Here is a 21,005-nt window from a genome sequence, read left to right as displayed (position 1 = left end):
TTTAAAAATATGGTGGCATTAAAACCAGTGAACGGCTTCCCTGGTGGCGCAGTGGTTGGGGGTCCGCCTGCCGATGCAGGGGATGTGGGTTCATGCCCCTCCGGGAGGATCCCACGTGCCGCGGAGCGGCTGGGCCCGTGAGCCGTGGCCGCTGGGCCTGCGCGTCCAGAGCCTGTGCTCCGCGGCGGGCCCGCGTACCGCAAAAAAACAAAACAAAAGAAAACAAAAACAGTGAAAAGAAAGATGGATTATTAAATAAATGAGGCTGCAATTGGCTTTTCACATGGATAAACGAGTATGAATTTAGAGTCCTGTAACACAAGCTATTCTTACCAAAACTTCAGGTGGATAAAACCCTACAATGTAGGAAAGTATCTTTTTAACTCGGGTAGAAAACGACAGAAAAGGAACAACATACAAAGGAAGTGTAGATCAACTTCATTACAGGGAAGGATCATCTATTTAAAATGTGGAACACCATAAAATAAAAAAAGAAGGGCCTGCAATAAAATACTGCCATCATTTAAACAGTGGTAGATTTAATATAACCCTTCATATTCAGCTTCCCTCACAATTCAGATGCCAGGTATCACTTTGGCCCCATTTTACATGTCAACGACGGATGGGAACAGATGAGAACTGGCATTTTATGTGGGGTTTAGAACCCACAGTGTCCTTTGTCTTGATGATGCTGAAGAAGTGTCAGGTGTCATTTTCCTCCCCAGTTGCACTGTCATGTTTCCTATAGTAAAGGATAAAGTGAAACATTTTCATACACGTGGCTTACTTTCTTACACCTCTTTTCACTCTTAGTTTCTCCTTCTGGTCTTTGTAGACATTGGAGTACTGTCCCCTGCACTGCAAACTACAATGCCTACTATGGACCCTATTATAGCACTATGTTTAAATTCTACTAAGGACAGTAACGTGCATGCATCCTATCTACTAAAACTGAAATGCTTTTTTGAGGTAAAGTAAGAAGACTGGACTGCACAGGTGTGGTGGTTTAAAAAAGCATGAAACATGGATATTTATCAAGATAATTTTAACCAATACCCATGACTTATCCTGCAGATATTTTTCTGACTATCTGATTCTCCATCTCTAAACAACCAGCCTAACTTATCTCCATGTAGCTGGCTTTAGCTCATCATTCATCTATGATGATTTTTGTCGTGTATGCAAATGGTGCAAATTTCCATTAGTCTTCTGCAAACCTTCTGTGTCAGGGCTTCCTGTTTCCAACTGTCCTGTACTATTGCCTTTTGTTCTCATTAATGACAAGCAATCTGACTTATCAGCATCAATAAGGATCTTAAAGTTTCTGCCATATACTAGGATTCCTGATTCCTGGTTATACCACCTTAGCCACTTGAGAACAATTGGTAATTGCACAGCCTATGTTGTTTTGTTTTGTTTTGTGTTTGTGTGTTTCTTTGCTTTCTCAATATTTGGATTTGTATCTAATGTATAGACTAAATTTTATTAAAAGACCAGTATTTTTAAAGTTACCTTGCCTTTGAAATAAGACGAACTTGTCTCAGAAGTATTTTGTCAGATGTCCCTCTGATTTCCAGGTAGAATATGTCTACTACATTTTTCTTAGCTACTATTACCCATGTTGAATTTATATTGACATGCTTTCTTTCAGCAGACAGAAATTGTTTTCTTATAATATTTTCTTTTATTTCTTCATTCATACAATTAACAAAAATAAATTGATCAGTCTATCTTTTATAGCATTGACCTTTTTGACATCTTGAAAACTGAATCTATATTTTCTTAGATTACATCATCCATCCACAGTTTTGCAGAATTCCTTAAATCTCATTCAACGTGTTCAACAATCTAATTTGTGAAAAAATATTTTTAGGAGAAAAGAAATAATTTTTTTTAAAGTTTGACTTTAAAATGTAATAAATAATGTACTGGTGCTAGAATATATTAATTTACACTTCTTGGTAGATTTTCTTAAAATGTGAATAAGGTTTATTTTAATTTATTCAAAACATATTATAAGACTTTGGTTAAAACTCATTATTTTAATTTAAAAAAAACTCATGAAATTTCAAGTAATAATTCAGAGACAAATAGGTTTTACAAAAATTATAATTTTAAGTTATATCTATAATTTCATTATTTTTATTTTGGATCAGGAATCAGACACCCTCACTACATATCTTCAAAAATTTATAAAAATGTGTTTCTCAGTGTTTTAAAAATGAATGCCAGATAAACATATTGCTCTTTCTGTTGAGACAGTAAAATAAAAGTTAACTTGCAAAGATGATTCAAAAAATTGGTCTGCAGATGAAACTACATTAATGAGTACAAAAATGAGTTTGAAAGAAAAACTAAAAACATGAATTTGCATGTGAAATGCAATTCCTTTTCCAAATGAATTTTCTTAGTCAACAAACCTTGATCAATCGGCTTCCTAGCAAATGACATTGCATTAGATTACTGAATGATTATTTGCAGCAAAGAATACAGTATTCAGTATTTTGGCATTCAGGATAACTTGTAGTAAGGTAAATCAATATAGTCATGCCTGAACATTTAATCAGGTATTTAGTTAATATGTTGTATATGGTTTATAAACATAAACCGATGAACCTTGGCATATATTAGTTCTGTTATTTGTCTTTGCCATCATTACCCTGAAGATGACCAAACACCATCTGCCACGGATTACTGAGCCTTTACATTTTTGACATCATTTAACCTATTAAATTTCACCATCTTTTTAGCAGATATAACTCTGTTGATATAATAGTTAAATGTGATCCAGGCAAATCGTTGCTGGCTCCCCAGTGGGACTGTTCCATTTCTTCATTTTATTTTGTTTATTTCATATCAAATGAGTCATTCATGAGGACGCCTATTAGTAGCTAAGTCAACAGGAAACATGCATGTTTTATGATGATTAATAATTCTTGACTTATTTTTAGTATATTTTAGTATGACTTTCCAGCAGCTGAAACCAAGGCTATCTGAAATGATACTAATAAAAGAAGTTCGGATTGCCGGAGAGCATGCACTACAATGCCAATACCTGTGGTGCTCATCTTTCTTAAAAGGTACAAAAATACGTTTCCAACTGTGACATCCACTACACCAAAGAGCCTTCTCTGAAAATCACCCCTTCATTATGTCTTTGTAATTACTGTTTTCTGTCTGCTGAATCTTATGCAAGCTGTGAGACTCTGAATTATGGATCTGGGAGAGTTACAGGAACATAACTGGCTGCAGTACACTGGGCTGTGTATGTCAGTCCTCGATACACACTCTGTCATCTGTACTCACTTTCAATCAGTTGATCAAAATTCTAACTTACAGGACCTTATGGTAAATTTCTCATTTAACAAATGTTGAGCATCCCTGGCAGGTAAGATATTGTATACAGCAGCACCCAAGAGACATACTCTTTGCCCTTAAAACCTTCATTTTTAGGAAGAAATAGCTCAGCATGAAATGTCATCTCTGTTTTCATTTTATGGTCTGCAAGTTTTGATTATAGAATTATATTTGCACTGGACATTAGCAAGCAGACATTTTGTCCCATATGTATTTAACAAACCAGCCGATACATAATAGAAGCTCAATCAAAAAAGAACACAGTGGCATGGAATTATACTCTAGAACACTTTCCAGAAGCATAAGTATAAAAGAACATTTCCTTATAAAAGTTCAGTACATGGATGAAGGTAAAAGGTGAACCTTTCCAAACCGCAGGAAGTATTCTTTCAATAAGCATTTATTAAGTACCAATACATATGCCACCTACTATGCTCAGTGCCGGCTTTGTAGTCTGATGATACAGACTTATTGCACAAATTATCTTATATATCTGATATTCAGTCACATCAGATAGTAAAGGATCACACAAATGTTACTTTCTTCATCAAAGTTTAGACCTTTATATGAATGACTTGTAATTATCTAACAAAGCAAACCCTGGACAGGTGAAAATGGAGCAGGACGGAAGGAAGCAGTTGCACCATCAGGCATATCAAATAAATCAGTGCTGGCCGGGAAACGGGATGACAGGGTCTGTAGCAGACCATGCTCACAAGCCAGAGACAAGCTGGCCCAGTCATTTTCAAACATAGCTACAATCAGATCTACTGGGAAGACTTTAAAAATACACATTGAACACTCACAGAGCCCTCTCCAGAGCATTTAAAACTGAACAGCAGTACTTGGGGTTTGCAGGTTATTCTAATGTGCAGTTGGGGTTGAGAATTTTAGCAATATCTCTTGTTAATTCAAATGAACATTGAATATTGAGAAATACTCCTAAAAAATATACATTTTTCCCAAATGAGAAAATCGATACTCTGTATATCCTAGATCAGATGATTGTCTTGCTAGTTTACTTTCCCTTCAATATCTAATTCAAATTTGTTTAACCCCAACAAATTCTAGATCCTAAAATCACATACAATCATAATGAAGTAGGCAGCAGTAGTTCTCAAAGTGTGGTCCCAGGGCTGGCACCACTCCATCACCAGGGAAGGTGTTAGAAATGTAAATGGTAGAGACCTACTCAGACCTAGCAGGGGCTGGGCCCAGCAATCTTTGTTTAGCATGTTCTCCTGGTGATTCTGATGCTGCACACTCAAGTTTGAGAACCATTAGTCCATCAAAATATTGTAATACTGTAACAAATTGGAATGTAGAAGTTAAAAATATTTTTTAAAAGCCACAAGAAATAAACTCATACATTGACCTGAATTATCTTAAAATGAGATCAAAGAAATTCAAGAAAAAGTAGTATATTGATCATAGTATTGGAAAATGAGATGGGGCATCATCAGTGGGCCAGATATTTTAAGGAACTCCTAGAAAATAGGAAATGGATGGGAATGAATCACAAAACACACACACACACACACACACACACACACACACACGATGGAGTTGAGATCAAAATGAAACCCAGAGAAATCCCAGAGTGAACCAATAAAAAGGGTTGCAGGGACTTCTATGGCAATATTTTGAAAAATTAAAGATATTTATTCCCAACTGCAGAACTAGTGGACACATTCCTCCTATGCTCCTTAAAATAGTGAAGTTTGGATAGATACAAAATTCTGAAGTTTCCCATCTAAATGGCTAATGGCCTACTGGTGAAGGTTGGTAAGGTTAGGAAGTTAGTGATCTAAATAAGAAGCAGAACAGGTATTGAGTTAATTCTGAACTTCATCATCCACTACAGCTCTCAAAAAATAAATTAATTAATTAAACTAAATGAAACAAAACAAAAAAGTAAAGGAAAAACAACAACAAAGTAACCAAGTCTACCCAAGAAATAGGAGTGCAATGTGATCATGGCTCTTGTGGGCCCCTTTCTCTATAAAACCATAATACCATTATGCTTTGTTAGTTACTTGGTATATCTATATATCTCCATCTATCCATCTACCTATCTATCTACATTCATGACTTTAGATTTGGCAAAGATTTCAAACTGGATTTCATTAAAATGAAAAAAAAAACTTGTGTTTCAAAGAAGGTGAACAGACAACTCACAGAATGGGAGAAAATATTTGCAAATCATATATTTGATAATAAACTTGTATCCAGAATAATGAACTTTTACAACTCAATAATAATAATAATAATAATAATAAACTAAAAACATAGGCAAAGAACTTCAATAGATATTTCTCCAAGAAAGAAATACGAAAGGCCCATAAGCACAGGGAAAGATGCTCCACACCATTAGTCAGTAGGGAAGTGCAGATCGAAAGCACAATGTAATGTCACTCACACAGACTAAAATGGGTAGCACAACAAAATCAGGTAGTAATCGGTGTCAGGGAGGACATGGTCACACTGGAACCTGCACACCCTGCTGGGGGGTGTAAGATGGTGCAGCCACTTTGGTAAAGTGTGTTGTGGTTTCTCAAATGATTAAAGATAGAATTGTCAGATGACCCAGGAATTCTACTGCTAGATATACATCCAAGAGAAATGAAAATACTTGTCCATTCAAAATGTTATACATGAATGTTTAGAGCAGCATTATTCATAATAGGCTAAAGGTGGAAAGTACCTAAATGTCCATCAACTAACAAAAAATATAAACAAATGTAGTCTATCCATACCATGAAATCATGTTGGGCCATAAGAAAGAATGAAGGACTGACACATGCTAAACATGGATAACCTTGGAAACATCATGCTAAGTCAAAGAAGTCAGTCACAAAAGGCCGTATATTATACAATACCATTTATCTGAAATCCCACAAGAGGGAAATTGATAGAGCAAAAAAGTAGACTAGTGGTTGCTTAGGGCTGAGAGTTGGGGAGATATAGAAGAGTGAGAGCCAAAACGTAGGGGTTTCTCTTTGCGATAATGAAAATACTAAAATGTGTATTTAAATAAAATATTTAAAAATTCTCACATCTATGAAATATTAAAATTTACATATTTATGAATGTGCAAAAAGCCAATGAATTGTACATGAGGTGAATCATATGGTATTTGAATTATATCTCAATAAAGTTGTTTTAAAAAGTTTACTTAGGAATATGCAGAAGTAAAAAGTACATCCAAAGGAATAAAAACTGTGATATAAATTTGGCACCAAGATATGGAGTATAACAAAGCAGTGAGCTCTATAAACATGAGACAAATATAAAGCTCACAGAACTCAGGCTAACAGGGCAGAGCAACAGGAGTTGTTTACACATCAGGAAAAATAATGAAAAAGAAATGGAAAATTATGAGACCAGATTTCTGTAGGGAAAAATGGGATGCAGTGTGTATATATGTGCTATGTTTTTAATAAGAATTCTAGAACAATTTAGCACTTCAAGCTAATTGCATGTATAATTTGATTTAAAGGTAAACATAAAACAATGCCAAAAAATTCCAAGAAAAAATAATTAAGGAGTTCTAGAAAATACCTGCCCAGTATTCTTCAAAAGTGTCCAAGTCATGGAAAATAAGAAAAGACAAAAGTTTCATTGATTAGAGTGGATGAAAAAGGATGAACTCCTGGTAAAGAAAGGGGTATAAATGGAAAAACTGGTGAAATCCAAGCAGAGTCTGCGGTTTGCTTAATAGCGCTGAACCGATGTCAGTGTCTCAGTTTTGAGAAACATACCATAGTTAGGTAACTTTATAATGTTAGGAAAGGCCGAGGGAAGGGCCTGTAGGGTGTTTTGCAGCATTCCTGGCTTCCACCCATTAGATGTAAGTAACATCCTCAGCTCAGTCCCTCAACCCAGTTAGAGACTTTCTGTGATGTCCCTGGGGGCGGGGTTGGGAGCAGCAAAGTTGCCTCAAGTTGGGGACCACGGATCTACATTAATCTCCAGTGTCAACTAACCAAATGAAACCCATTATCTCTTGGAGTGTGAGGAGAAGAAACAGCATATTTAATGTTTATGAAAATCACTTTTAATTAATCAACATATTGATTTAACAGTGAAGGTATATATAGTTAGAGGCCATTAGCTCATGGCTGCCTGAAGCTCCCCAGCAGAAAGACTCGTTTTTCCAAGGGTGTTTAACTGCAAACCAAAATGACACCCATTGGACTGCACTGCAAATAGGATGTGGGAAGCTCAGTAGATGCTGGGAAGAAAAAGTACATTTTAAGAAATCTATACTCAATTACATAATGTCCACTCTCATGATTATGGTACCACCTTAAGAGGCTCGTAGCTATAAAAGTCATTGCTATCATTATTAAGGAATGTCTTATTAAGAAGAAAATGATAGCACAGAACTTTCTGTTTTCAAAATTATATACTAAGGAAGCATTACTTAACTAAGGAATCTGGAGGGAATGAAAATGGATCAGTGAGTGGGAAGTGTCATAGATCTCACTCTCCAGCACCCTGTGGCTGATAGCACCTTCCCTCCCCAACAACTGGTCCCTCTCTGACCTGTGAAAGCTTTCTCATCTTTCTCATTAAGCTCCTTTTCTTTTCTATTTTTAGCTTTTTTTAAAAACATCTTTATTGGAGTATAATTGCTTTACAATGTTGTTAGTTTCTGCTTTATAACAAAGTGAATCAGCCATACGTATACATATATCCCCACATCTCCTCCCTCTTGCATCTCCCTCCCCTCTTCCCATCCCACCCCTCTAGGTGGTCACAAAGCACCAAGCTGATCTCCCTGTGCTATGCGGCTGCTTCCCTCTAGCTATATATTTTACATTTGGTAGTATATATAACTCCATGCCACTCTCTCACCTCGTTCCAGCTTCCCCTACGTCTGTGTCTTTATTCCTGTCCTGCCCCTAGGTTCATCAGAACCAATTTTTTTTTTTTTTTTTTTTTTAGATTTCATGTATATGTGTTAGCATATGGTATTTGTTTTTCTCTTTCTCATACTTCACTCTGTATGACAGACTCTAGGTCCATCCACCTCACTACAAATAACTCAATTTTGTTTCCTTTTATGGTTGAGTAATATTCCATTGTATATATGTGCCACATCTTCTTTATCCATTCATCTGTTGGTGGGCACTTAGGTTGCTTCCATGTCCTGGCTACTGTAAATAGAGCTGCAATGAACATTGTGGTACATGACTCATTTTGAATTATGGTTTTCTCAGTGTATATGCCCGGTAGTGGGATTGCTGGGTCATATGGTAGTTCTAATTTTAGTTTTTTAAGGAACCTCCGTACTGTTCTCCATAGTGGCTGTAACAATTTACATTCCCACTAACAGTGCAAGAGAGTTCTCTTTTCTCCACACCCTCTCCAGCATTTATTGTTTGTAGATTTTTTTGATGATGGCAATTCTGACAGGTGTGAGGTGATACCTCATTGTGGTTTTGATTTGCATTTCTCTAATTATTAGTGATGCTGAGCATTCTTTCATGTGTTCATTAAACTTTTTTTTTTTTTTTTTGCGGCACGTGGGCCTTGCTGTTGTGGCCTCTCCCGTTGCGGAGCACAGGCTCCGGACGCGCAGGCTCAGCGGACATGGCTCACGGGCCCAGCCGCTCTGCGGCATGTGGGATCTTCCCGGTCCGGGGCACGAACCCGTGTCCCCTGCATCAGCAGGCGGACTCTCAACCACCGCGCCACCAGGGAAGCCCCATTAAGCTTCTTTTAATAGCCTCAACATTCACCTGTTTGCCTTTCAGATCCAGAAACGATTGCTTCTCTTGGATTTGCTACTTACTTTGCCAGCCTCTACTTTCTGCACCTCTACTGGCCAGCCCAACAGGTACCTCCTGCACCTGCTTTTTTTTTTTCTGGAGGACATTTTCACACCGCCAAACTCAGTCACTGTAACCAATTACCCAGTGGCCTTTAAACACTGTTTTTGTTGTCAGGTGCTTTTTAATTGTTAGTTGAAACTGTGAGTCACTCTTCTGTAGATACATGGATTACCACGAAAAATGGAAAAAAGAGAAATTGCATTAATGTCCAAAGGGGGGAAGAATATCTGTATATGAATGCATGAAAGCTTAAAATTATAGGAGAGTCTTCATAAAATCAGTGTTGTCAGGGTTAAAATATAAATCATGGCCTACTCTCACCATTTTCTTTAGAGGCAAATTGCAGAAAGTAACATTAACAACAATTGTAGAAGAATAAAATATCATCTTATTTACTGAAACAAAAACTAGTTTTTTATTTTTTTCCGTAAAAGAGCACTCAAATGAATTATGTTCATTTCTTTTTACAGTAATGCAAGCGAGTGGCCTTCAGTCAATACCCTATCTGCAATTTTTCTTAATTGTGGAAATTATTATGCTTTTTCCCTCTAAATGTCAAGTACAAAAATAGAGTCAAGGCTGCTGGTGGGGATGTAAAATGGTATAGACACTGTGGAGAACAGTTTGGTGTTTCCTCAGAAAGTTAAACAGAGTTACCATATGACCCAGCAGTTCTACCCTAGGTAGACACCCAAGAGAAATGAAAACATTGGTCCACACAATATTTTACACACAAATGTTTATAGCAGCATTATTTATAAAGATGGACACAGCCCAAATATTCACCAACTGGCAACGGATAAATAAAATGTGATATATCAACACCATGGAATAATGTTGGACCATAGAAAAGAATGAAGTTCTGACACATGCTACAACATGGATGGACCTTGAAAACAATAAGCTAAGCGAAAGGAACCAGTCACAAAAGACCACATTTTATATAATCCCATTCATAAGACAATCCACAATAGGGAAATCTATATATAGAGAGAAAGCATATGTGTGCTTGTTTCGGGCTGAGGGGAGGGAGAGGTAGATGGGAGGGTGATAGTTATAGGGGACAGGATTTCTTTTTGAAGCAATGAAAATGCTTTCAGATTGACTATAGTGATGGGTGCACATTCACATCTGTGAATGTACTGAAAGCCACGGAACCCTGCACTGTAAACGGGTGAATTTTGTGGGATGCGATGAATGATACCGCAATAAAGATGGAGAGACAGTGAGAGAGAGAAAGAGAGAGAGAGGGAGAGAGAGAGATCCTAAGGCCCTCTGTCCAGAGCCAAAGTCCTGCTAACAGCAGCGGGAAAAGCAGGGGCTGAAGGCCAGGACCTCCAGACAACCAGGCGCACCAAGGCTGACGCTGCGCCGGCTGACATCATCCCACACCCCGGCCGCTGTTCGCACGCGCCGCCGGATGTGGGCATTCGCGTGCCCTTGGCCGCGCGCTTTCCTTACGTCCAGATACCAACGGTCACCTGAGACCTGGGCGCTTCGCTTGCGGCCAGTCCGGCGACCAGGGGAACTTCTGGAAGCCAAATACCTCCCCGGGGCCGTCTCTCCACCGCTGGCTCCCATGCGCAGGTACCGGAGCGCACCAGAGCCCGAGGCCCCTGCCCGCCCGGCCCAGGGCGCTGGGTGCGTCCCGCCCGGACCCCTCCCCAGACGCCGAGGGACTGGGACCTCACCTCCGAGGGTGGTCGCGGACGCGTGGAGGCGCCTTCCCACCCAGCCGCCCCTGGAGACAGTCGTGGGGCCGAACGTTTCCGGCCCCAGGGAGAGTGACATGAAGCGGTCGCACCCGAGCACCCGGCACCCCCCAGGGACCTGGAGCCCGGTGACGGTCAAAATCGCTCCCCCTGAGCACAGGCTGAGCCCTGGCGCATCCTGTCGGCGCGCACCCGTCGAGGAGCGCCCAGATCCCTGTGCCAAGGAGACGGTGCTGCAGGCCCTGAGCCGCTGCAAGAAAGGAGAAAGGAAGTTTGATGAACCGCTCTGGTTTGAGACCGCAGAACCCAGGCCGTCCGCCTTCAAGCCACTGACTAAAAACGGAGTAGTCCCTTCCTTTGTGCCCAGGCCGGGGCCTCTGGACAGAAGGCTCCACGCCTGCAGCTACAATGTCTGCAAGGAGGAGGCTGTCCCTGGGCCGGAGGTCCAGCCTTGCGGGTGTGCCGCCCACCCAGCCGCAGGGACAGCATCACCCCAGGGTGCAGATGCTCAGCTGGACTGCTGTGAGAAGATGCAGCCCCCGCGGGGCCTCGGGCAGTCCTCCAGAGCACGAGAGGAGCACGAGAGCACACACACCCAAAGCATCTAATTTAGCCCGAGGGACACGTAGCCGGCTGGGCCCCTTTGGCTCCTAAGATTCAGGACCCTGCTATCCACCTTCTGAGACTCAAGTCTACATATCTGTTCTCATCTTGCAGAACCCTTGTTCTACCCCAGCATGGGACTCTGACATTGCTGCAGCCCCCACACCGGCCAAACCCCCAGAACCCCAGTCCTTATTCTGCAGAGCCCACACTTAGGTCGTTGGTATCAAAACCCTTGCCTCCCCCTGCCTGCCCACTCCTTCCTGCCTCTCTTTGCTTTTCAGGAAGGCATACTTCTTCCCCACCTCCCCTGTTTGCCCGGTTTGTATAGTTAAATATTTGATCTTATTGAAAATAGTATTAACATTTTAAAAATAGATTTTCATGTAAAAATAAAGGGAAAGTGTGCCCCAGACTGGCAAGAGCAAAGGCAAAGACTCAGAATTGGGAACAATTTTTATTTACCTGAGGTCTACATGTAAGTTCAGTAGCTAGAGTACTGAGAGAAAAGATAATATTTGATTACAGACATAGACTTTGATGAAGCAATGTAAGGCATTGAGGGAAGGTAAAAAGTGTGATTTTATTAAAGACCCATAGGTTTGAAGCAGAGGAAAGACTAATATTTTTATATTAACAGACACATCTTTCTGTCTGTTGTAATGAGGAGGGGATTATCCACAGGCAGCAATTAAAACCGAAACAAGAGGAGCTCAGTGCTGTATATTTCAGGCAAGAGATGAGGATGTTTGGGTCTGAGAGGGAAGTAATGGGTAGTAGTGGGTATCTTGTTAGTGTACCAGATGACAGCATTAGAACAGTGGAAGACTCCTAGGGTCTTAGTTTATTGGCTTAGAAACTGCAGGATGCTAGTGCCATGTATTGGGATGGGGACACCAATAGAGAAAATATTTGGAGAAATCAAGAGTTTGTTTTGGTCGTGTTTCCTCAAATACATACCTTTGTTATCCCAGTGGGGGTGTTGCCTGTGCAGTTTGAAAACATGAGCCTGGAACTTAGTGGAGAGTTTGAAGCTAGAGAAAGAAAAGTCATGAACATAGAAGCTCACATATACCATGTACATGGTGCTTAAAGCCAAGGGCTGCATGAGATCACCTATGCTGAAAATATGGAGAAGCGGGCTAAGGATGAAGCTCGCAGGGCGTCGATGCTTAGAGGGTGAAGGAAGGGAGAGGGGAGGATAAGAAGCCTGAGAAGGAACAGCTCTTGAGGTGGGAGAAGATTCAGAAGCAGCAGGAACACTGAGGGGAGAATTCTGGAGGGTGGGATTCATCCACCGTGTCTGCTGCTGCTGGGAAGTTAAGGCCAGAGACGTCCCATCACTGAGTTGGAGAGGAGAGATTGAGTGTTGGAAGTAAAGGGCTGAACTGACTTAGAAGACACTAGGAGATGTGGCTGTGGAGGCGAGGACTGGAAAAACCACGGGGTAGATCGTAAGTTGTGAAGTGAAGCAGGCAAGTGGGATGCTGGAAAGGGTTTCGCTCTGGCATTAAGTTTTGTTTTCAGAAAAGGTAGGGAAAATGTTTCAGCAGTAAAGTGTTCTTCAGGGAGATCCGAGGGAGGGGCTCAGGTGCTGGTGGAGGGTGGGCAGCACTCAGACACGTGATCCATGATAGCAGCTGGGACCTGGGGAGGTCAGTCCCCTATCTTCTGCTCTGTCAGTGAGGTAAAATGCAAGACTGTCAGCAAAGACAGAAGAGGAGGAAAGTCTTTGATGCTTGAGAAAAAAAAAAAAACAGATGTGAAATATAATTCTCAGGCTGGGACAAAGTGGTAGGACTATGAGAAAATATAAAGGGACCCTTTCAGATTTGGGTTCTTAAAGGGAAACTAGGAAATAAGATGAATGCATTTCTCTCAATTTTATTTTACCTGAACTAGTACAAAGGAAGATTGAGTGCACAATTGGTTTTAACCATTATAGAAGATTGAGTGCACAATTGGTTTAACCACTATAATATTTTAAACAGTATGGTTTTTACTATCATATTCCAAAAGCATTTAATAAAGGGGGAAGAAGAAAGGGAGTTAGAGTATATATTAGGATGCTCCTGAGAAACTGAACCAGTGTGTGTGTGTGTGTATAACGGAGAGAGAGCACAAGATTTATTTAAAAAAAACGGACAGCACTTGCTGACTTGATTGTGGAAATTGAGTCCCAAGATGTGCAGTCAGCAAGTTGGTGAATGGCAGGGGGGAGCCGATGCTGTGAGTTCCTGTCCAAGTCTTAAGGCAGGAGACCAATGTCCCAGCTCAGAGACAGGCAGGTAGAGTGAGGATTCTCTTACTCAGCCTTCTGTTCTGTTCGGGCCTGCCGTGGGCTGGATGAGGCCTGTCCACACCGTAGAGGGCCTTCTGCTTTATTAGTCTATGGATTCAGCTGTTAATCTCATCTAGAACCATCCTCACAGACACGCCCAGAAATAAAGTTTAACAGGATATCTGGGCTCCTCATGGCCCAGTCAAGTTGACACATAAAATTAACCATCAATGGGTGTTTTTAATATAGGAATTTTCCTTTGGATCGTGGAATCACAGCTGGTTAAGAAGAAATTGATGAGGGAGACAGGTAATGAAAACTCTGGCAAGAACAATCTATGAGGGGTCTTGATGAAGTTGAACATTTGTCCTGTAAAAGTAACTAAAACAAGCTGGAAGGACAGAGTAGAAAGAGGATTTTTTGAATTTGCAATTTGAGAAGACTCATGATGAGGGTCAGGGGTGGGAGAATGAGGTGAGGGGACCAGAAACCTATCCATGTCCTAGAGGAAGACTGGGAATTGGGCAGATGGATTTTAAAGGAAATATGAATAGTGACCAGAATGGGCCAAGAATGAAGATCATGAGGTAGGAATTTAGATTTTTAGTGAATGAAGGGGAGGTAGTAGCAAAATAGGAGAGAGAAGAAGAAGAAGAAGAAGAGCGGGCATGTGGTTCCTAAGATCAGGAGTCTCAAAGCAACGCGGGCTTTTGACGGACCAAAAGGAAATAAGAGTTTGGAAGGAGTGAGCATGACTCAGGAAGGCACCTGATCCTCGTCCATCCAAGGCGGTCCGGGAGATTCGAGAAAGTGAGCTCTGCTTCCAGCTGAGGAGCAGTGCGTCCACGATGACCGAGGGCAGGAAGTCGCAGAGGATGCTGCAGGGGTTCAGCTCTGTGGGGATTTTCTAAGGACTCACCATGAGTTTCCAAAAGCACCTTCTAAGTGGGAGGCATGGAAGACAGGATGGGGGAGGAGCCGGAACTGTGAGCCTGATGGGCTCGTTCACAGCAGTGCCTCAGAGCACTGTGGTCTGTCCGTCAAATTCTAGGATAGAATATTTATCTGGGATAGATGGAGAGGTTTTACTGAGAGATTGCACTGCCAACGGAGCAGAGGGAGTCTTCTGCTGGTGTGGCACAGATGCCTGGCAATATGGGACAGGAAGAGACAGATGACTCCCTGGGGTAGAATAGAGATTTCTGAAGCAAATACGTAAGAATTTAATATATGATAATGGTAACATTTAAAATCTGTGTTATAATAGTGAGCTACTAAAAACTTGACCCTCTCATATCCAATTAGGAAATAGAAGACAGCTTTCTGTCTCATGCAAGAACACAAATGTAAGGATCAAAATTATGAAGCTAGCTGAAGATTAGAAGAAAATGCTTTGTTTCCTGAGAGTAAATTAATTAAATTACACACATAATAAATAAATTTTGATAATTTAAGCTTTACAGATAATGTTAAAAGCCCTCCGCAAATCTCCTCCTTTGGCATCTTTAAGGAGACTAAGCACCTAGAAGCCATAAAGGAAACATTTGTGATAGCTATTGTTTTAAAAACCTACCCTAAAATAAAATAGAACAAAAACTTTGAGGGCAAGTGACAGGGTAGGACATTACATTTATAACCCACAGAGCAGATGACAAATTACTATTCCACAAGTGTAAGGAACCACTAAATAGCAATGAAAAAAAAAAAAGAGAGAAATGGGAATGACTAAAACTGTAACTACATAATTCATATAAGAAAGAATACAAATTATTAATAAACATATACAAAGTATTCAAATATGTTCTAGTTACCTAAAGAAATGTATCTCTCTCTATATATAAATGTATCTCTTCAATATATCTACATCCACACATGGTAGTTACACCCATCTTTGCCAAAAACAAGGTATGCTAATATCCATCCTTGGCAAGATTACAGGAGAAATAATAGTATGTTAATTGAGTAATTGTAAATTCTCATTGTGTGTAAAATTGTAACTATATTCTTTTATTTTGGCATTGTCATTTAATTTCTTAAAAATAAAACCCAAGCACTTTTATTAATATCAAGTTCATAATGATACCATCTTGATATCCCTCCCCACTCTTTCTTCCAGCTTCACCACAACCTTAACACACACCCCAAAACATGTCCATGTGCACAAACACGATCATCAGGCCAAGTTCCTGTACTCTGCATAATAAACACACAGCAATTAAAGCCATGAACACTGAATCACAGGAAGATACAGAGGAAAGAATGCATGACCTAGGGTCAACTTTTGATAAATAGTTTTGTATATTCTACAATAGTTTAAGAAATATTTTAAATTATATTAATAAAGTAACAGATAAACTGATCAGAGACTAAAGGCTGTGGAACCTACAAGAAAAAAAAAAAAGAAAGAGCTAGAATAAATCTTTAAGAACAGAGCTTACTAGGTTTTCTTTAACTGAATACATTGTTAATGAGATTCTAAAGACAAATCTCACACACTTTTTTTAGAGGATTTTCGGGCAGTTTTTAAATGGTAAAAATGACTTCTATGGTTTCTTTAATTTGTTAAAGATTTAAAAATCATTAAAAATTATACCAACATAAAATGGCAACTAGTAATAAAAGTCATCATGCTAAACCACAGAGTTTTTAAAAACCCCAAGTGATGCACCTACTAAATTACAGTTTTATTTTATAACTTGTAACACCTAGAATTCTCATTAGAGATACTAGATGACAAATTTAAGTTTTAGAAAACAAATTTGTGTTAATTTGTAATTATTCTCTTATTTTGGCATTGTCATCATTTAATTTTAATAAAGGATAAAATATGCAGTAAAGGGCTTCCCTGGTGGTGCAGTGGTTGAGAGTCCGCCTGCCGATGCAGGGGACACGGGTTCGTGCCCCGGTCCGGGAAGATCCCACATGCCGTGGGCCCTTGAGCCATGGCTGCTGAGCCTGTGCATCCAGAGCCTGTGCTCCGCAACGGGAGAGGCCAAAACAGTGAGAGGCCCATGTACTGCAAAAAAAAAACAAAAAAACAATGCAGTAAAGATTAAACTATGAAATGTGTCAAATAACATAGCTTTGAAATACATTCACAAAACAAATACATAAGAAAAGAAAAAAGAGAGAAAAAGAAGAAAAGCAGTAAGAGCAGGCATTTTTATAACTTAGGCATTGAAAAATGTGTCACGTGGAACAGAAATGATTCTATCTGATGAGAATGTAATGTAATGTAAAGAAAACTGATTCAGTAACCTACCCATGAACCACAGGACTTGTTTTCTCCCCATTATTAATTCCCAGATCCCTTGGTCTTTTCCCTCCAAGACCACATGTTAACTTTGGCAGTAATCTCTGATGGTGCAGGCAAAGCAAGGGGCAAAGAAAGAAACAAAAACAAAAGGAGGCGCTAGGAGTCCTGGCTTGAGCTAGACACCTATTTCTTCACCTGGACGCCACTCCTCCATCCCTGTGTGCTATGATTTCAAAGAAATAAGGATCTTCCTTTCAATGAGAAAATGTACAGTACTATTTTACTTTACTCCATCTAAAATGTAAGAAAACATTACTCAAAACAATGCAGTGTGGAATGTGGGTGTGTATGTGTGTATACATATGGATTATATGTAATATGTATGCACACGTGTTCATGTGTGTAGGTATGTGTATACATGTTATATACACATACATATATGTATGTGTGCCTGTATGTTTATGTGTTTGTATAAATGTGATTGTATACTTGTGTGTGTATGTGTGTACGTACACACACACACATGTATACACAATTCTCCTATCTGTTGTTCTAACTGTTTTGGTTGGTTAAGCTGAGAACTGCTTAAAAAGAGGCAGCACAAAAGTAACATATTGTTTAAACTTTTAATGTATATGTATATTTATTTGCCAAATTTTTAACAAGAGATCCAGGTTTTTCTTTGCATGAGAGCCTGGTAATTGTAGTTCTGACTAATCCATACCCACAGTACAACATCTTTTATTTCCTGTCTTTATTTCTTTAAAGTGTAGCCAGTATTTAGGTATTTGCAAAACAATATGAGTGACAATATGAGTGTACATTATTTGTAGATGTTTCCCAGTGTTTTATAGATAATTTGCTCACTCCTAATGTGGATGAATTATTTTGGACAATTCTCTACTTAAGTTTTTCCAAATTATTAGCTCTCTTTCTTCCCTTATATTTCATTCTTCTATGAAATGATTAGATGAATTACATAATTGTAAAGTTTGTCATAGATTGATTGGTAACATATTCAACTGAAATTATGATAAAAATGCAGTTAAATTAATAGAAGTGTAAGTGTACTGGAATACTAAAGACAGCCTGTAGCAAAGGAGAATTGAATACTAGTTATGTACCTATATTCTTATATGTACATGTGTCAATAGATTGTGATAATTATATGCATATAAATGTGTATACAGATATATAGCATGCTTTTGAACTACATGTATATGCAAATGTATGCAAATATAGTGTGTTCCTGATATCTGTATGCACATTATACATAGCAGTATGTACAAACATATACACATACTCTAGATATGAATATAGACTGAAAGTCAGGTAACACGCCAGAGTAATAAGAAATTTCAGAATCATCAGGGGACAAATGGATAGTCCAAGACATAGAATTAAATTAGCTCATTGAGGAAGAATATAAAAAGAAATAATATATCTTGTGATTGGGAAAAAAATACTTTAAAAAGTCAATACAGTCAGAGTAAGGCTCCAGGGATTATTTATAGCTATGAAGAAAGAATGCATAACAATATTTCTTAAAGAAAATTTAACATTCAAATTTTAAATTTTATTTTGAATTTTTATTGGATTTTACATGTTTGCTAGGACCAAATATTGCTCAAATGTTAAATGTTTGGAAATAATTGCATTGAAATAAGCAAAAACAGCACAAAAATCTCACCTTACTTTTTGATTATGGTATTAACTCAGAATTGGTTTACTTGGTTATTTTTTTTTTAGTTTTGTAACTCAAGCGATAGGCTAATGATGTCTTGTATGTTTTTATTAGCAAACTCTTTCATTCCACCAGAGACTATATAGCAAATCTTAATATTAGTTATGTCATAACAGGCACAGTTTTGTGGCTGTATTTTTTTCAGAAAGGAGGAAAGTCTTTTCGGAGGCAAACTTTTATATCTCCCATTTGCAAATTTCTAGAAAAATAGAAGTTCTAAAAAATAGAATTGTTATACTTTAGAAAACTGCAATAATTTTTCATATCAAAAATGGCTTCTTTCACATGAACTTAAAAGGTGATGTTCCTAGCTAAATACATGACATTTCTCTAAGAGATTGCAAAATTATTATATGAATAGCAAAAGTAATAAAAATTACTTAAGCAATTATAACCCTCAACATTTCTTGATTTTGGAAAATAATAATTATGATAATAGCTCACATCGCTGGCTCACTATCTTATGCTATAATAAATTAAACATTTTAATTAAACTTTCAAAAAGAATATGTAGAGCAATATAGTAAAATGTTTGGAATGCATTATTTTGGAAGGTGCAATTTAATTTAATTCAGTAATCTTTTTTATAGAATATTGCCGTGCTTCCCTTGAATTTCTGTCTCTCCTTATCCACGTGTTCTTGGCAGTAACACTGTACTAACATTAGCTGATAAAATGAGTGAACATGGAGAGGGGTCCAGCCTAACAGGATCAGCCCCAGATAGCTCAACAGTAAAGTTCATTGCTCTTTGCATTTTGTCTTCTCTAAATTCACACAGGATCAATCTTAAGTGTCCTTGAAACAGAGATATGCATCAGATGGTCTAATTATAAAATATACAGTAAGTTCCCTATAAACAAACGAGTCCTGCTCCAAGAGTGCGTTTGTAAGTCCAATTTATTAGTAAGTCCAACAAAGTTAGCCTAGGTACCCAACTAACACAATCGGTTATATAGTACTATACTGTAATAGGTTTATAATACTTTTCACACAAATAATACATAAAAAACAAACACAAAAAATAAAGGAAACATTTTTAGTCTTACAGTACAGTACCTTGAAAAGTACAGTAGTCCAGTACAATAGCTGGCATCCAGGGGCTGGCACTGAGTGAACAGGCAAGAAGAGTTACTGACTGGAGGATGGAGAGGAGGTGGGAGATGGTAGAGCTGAAGGGTCGTCAGCAACAGGAGACGGAGGGCCAGCTGCAATTTCACTCATGGCTGACGTTGATGGCACAGGTTCTGGTTCCTTGCTGTATTCAATTCTATCTACCCTCTTGAAAGAATGATCCAGTGATGTCTGGGTAGTAGCTCTTTTTTTCTCATCATAGATGACACGGTAGCACTGGATTGCCTTCTGAATGGCTGCTGTCACCTCCGTGTACCGTTCCACATTCAGGTCCTGTGCCTCAAAAACTAACAGTGTCTCCTCAGATAAAGAAAATCCCCTTGCCATTTCCTTCATCGTGAATCTCTTCGGTTCTTCAGTTACTTCTTCCTCTTGTCTCTCTTCATCCTTCCTCTGGGCCTCCAATTCCATCAGGTCTTCATTAGTAACCTCCTCGTGTTGCACAGCAAGGAGTTCAAGGTTATAAGAATTGAGCGAGGTCTGTCATCCTTTCACCTCACTCCACTCTCTCAATTATTTTCACTTTTATTTCCATAGTTATCGCTTGGCACTTCTTAACAGTACCAGCTACATCACCGCTGCTTTCATGCTTGCTTCCAGACATCCTGGGCTTGAAATAAAGACATTGTGCTACTGTACTCTATACAGTACCGTACAGTAAAGTACACAAAAGCACAACCACTTGTAGAGGATGCACACATGTGACAATGTACGCCAGACACTTGAAATAACTTACGTGATCGGACATGCGAATGCACGTTTGCATCTTTGAAGGTTCTCAGCTTGAAGGTTCATGTGTAGGGGACTTACGGTGCAGTAAAGGAATAAGGAGAGAATGCACAGTGGGGAAATGCAGGTAGCTGTGCCTTTAAGGTGGGTCCATGTGTCCTCAAGAATCAGAACTTCACTCTTCCTCCAGGGACACTGATGTAAACAAACCTTACCCAGGGATATTGCTCCAAATAGTCTGCTCTTAGGTCCTATTTCTTATGTCAGGTCTGACAGTTGTTCTTGAGGCTTTGAGTCCAGATTCTCCCAAAATGTACTCCTGCTAGAGGTCCCTAGTTTTGCCTCCTGGTT

The 21,005-nt window shown here is 39.1% G+C and overlaps 1 pseudogene; it reads left to right on the top strand.

Annotated features, from left to right (window-relative positions):
* Positions 1-20,671: 20,671 nt before the first annotated feature.
* LOC111184583 (acireductone dioxygenase-like) overlaps positions 20,672-21,005 on the top strand; it is a 34,800-nt pseudogene continuing 34,466 nt past the window's right edge.

The sequence above is a fragment of the Delphinapterus leucas genome, chromosome 9 (genome assembly GCF_059928025.1).
Source record: "Delphinapterus leucas isolate spDelLeu-1000000601 "Yukka" chromosome 9, BTC_Dleu_Yukka2, whole genome shotgun sequence".
Lineage (NCBI taxonomy): Eukaryota > Metazoa > Chordata > Mammalia > Artiodactyla > Monodontidae > Delphinapterus > Delphinapterus leucas.
Note: the sequence above shows the minus strand (reverse complement) of the source record. Positions and strands in the feature narration are given on the sequence as shown.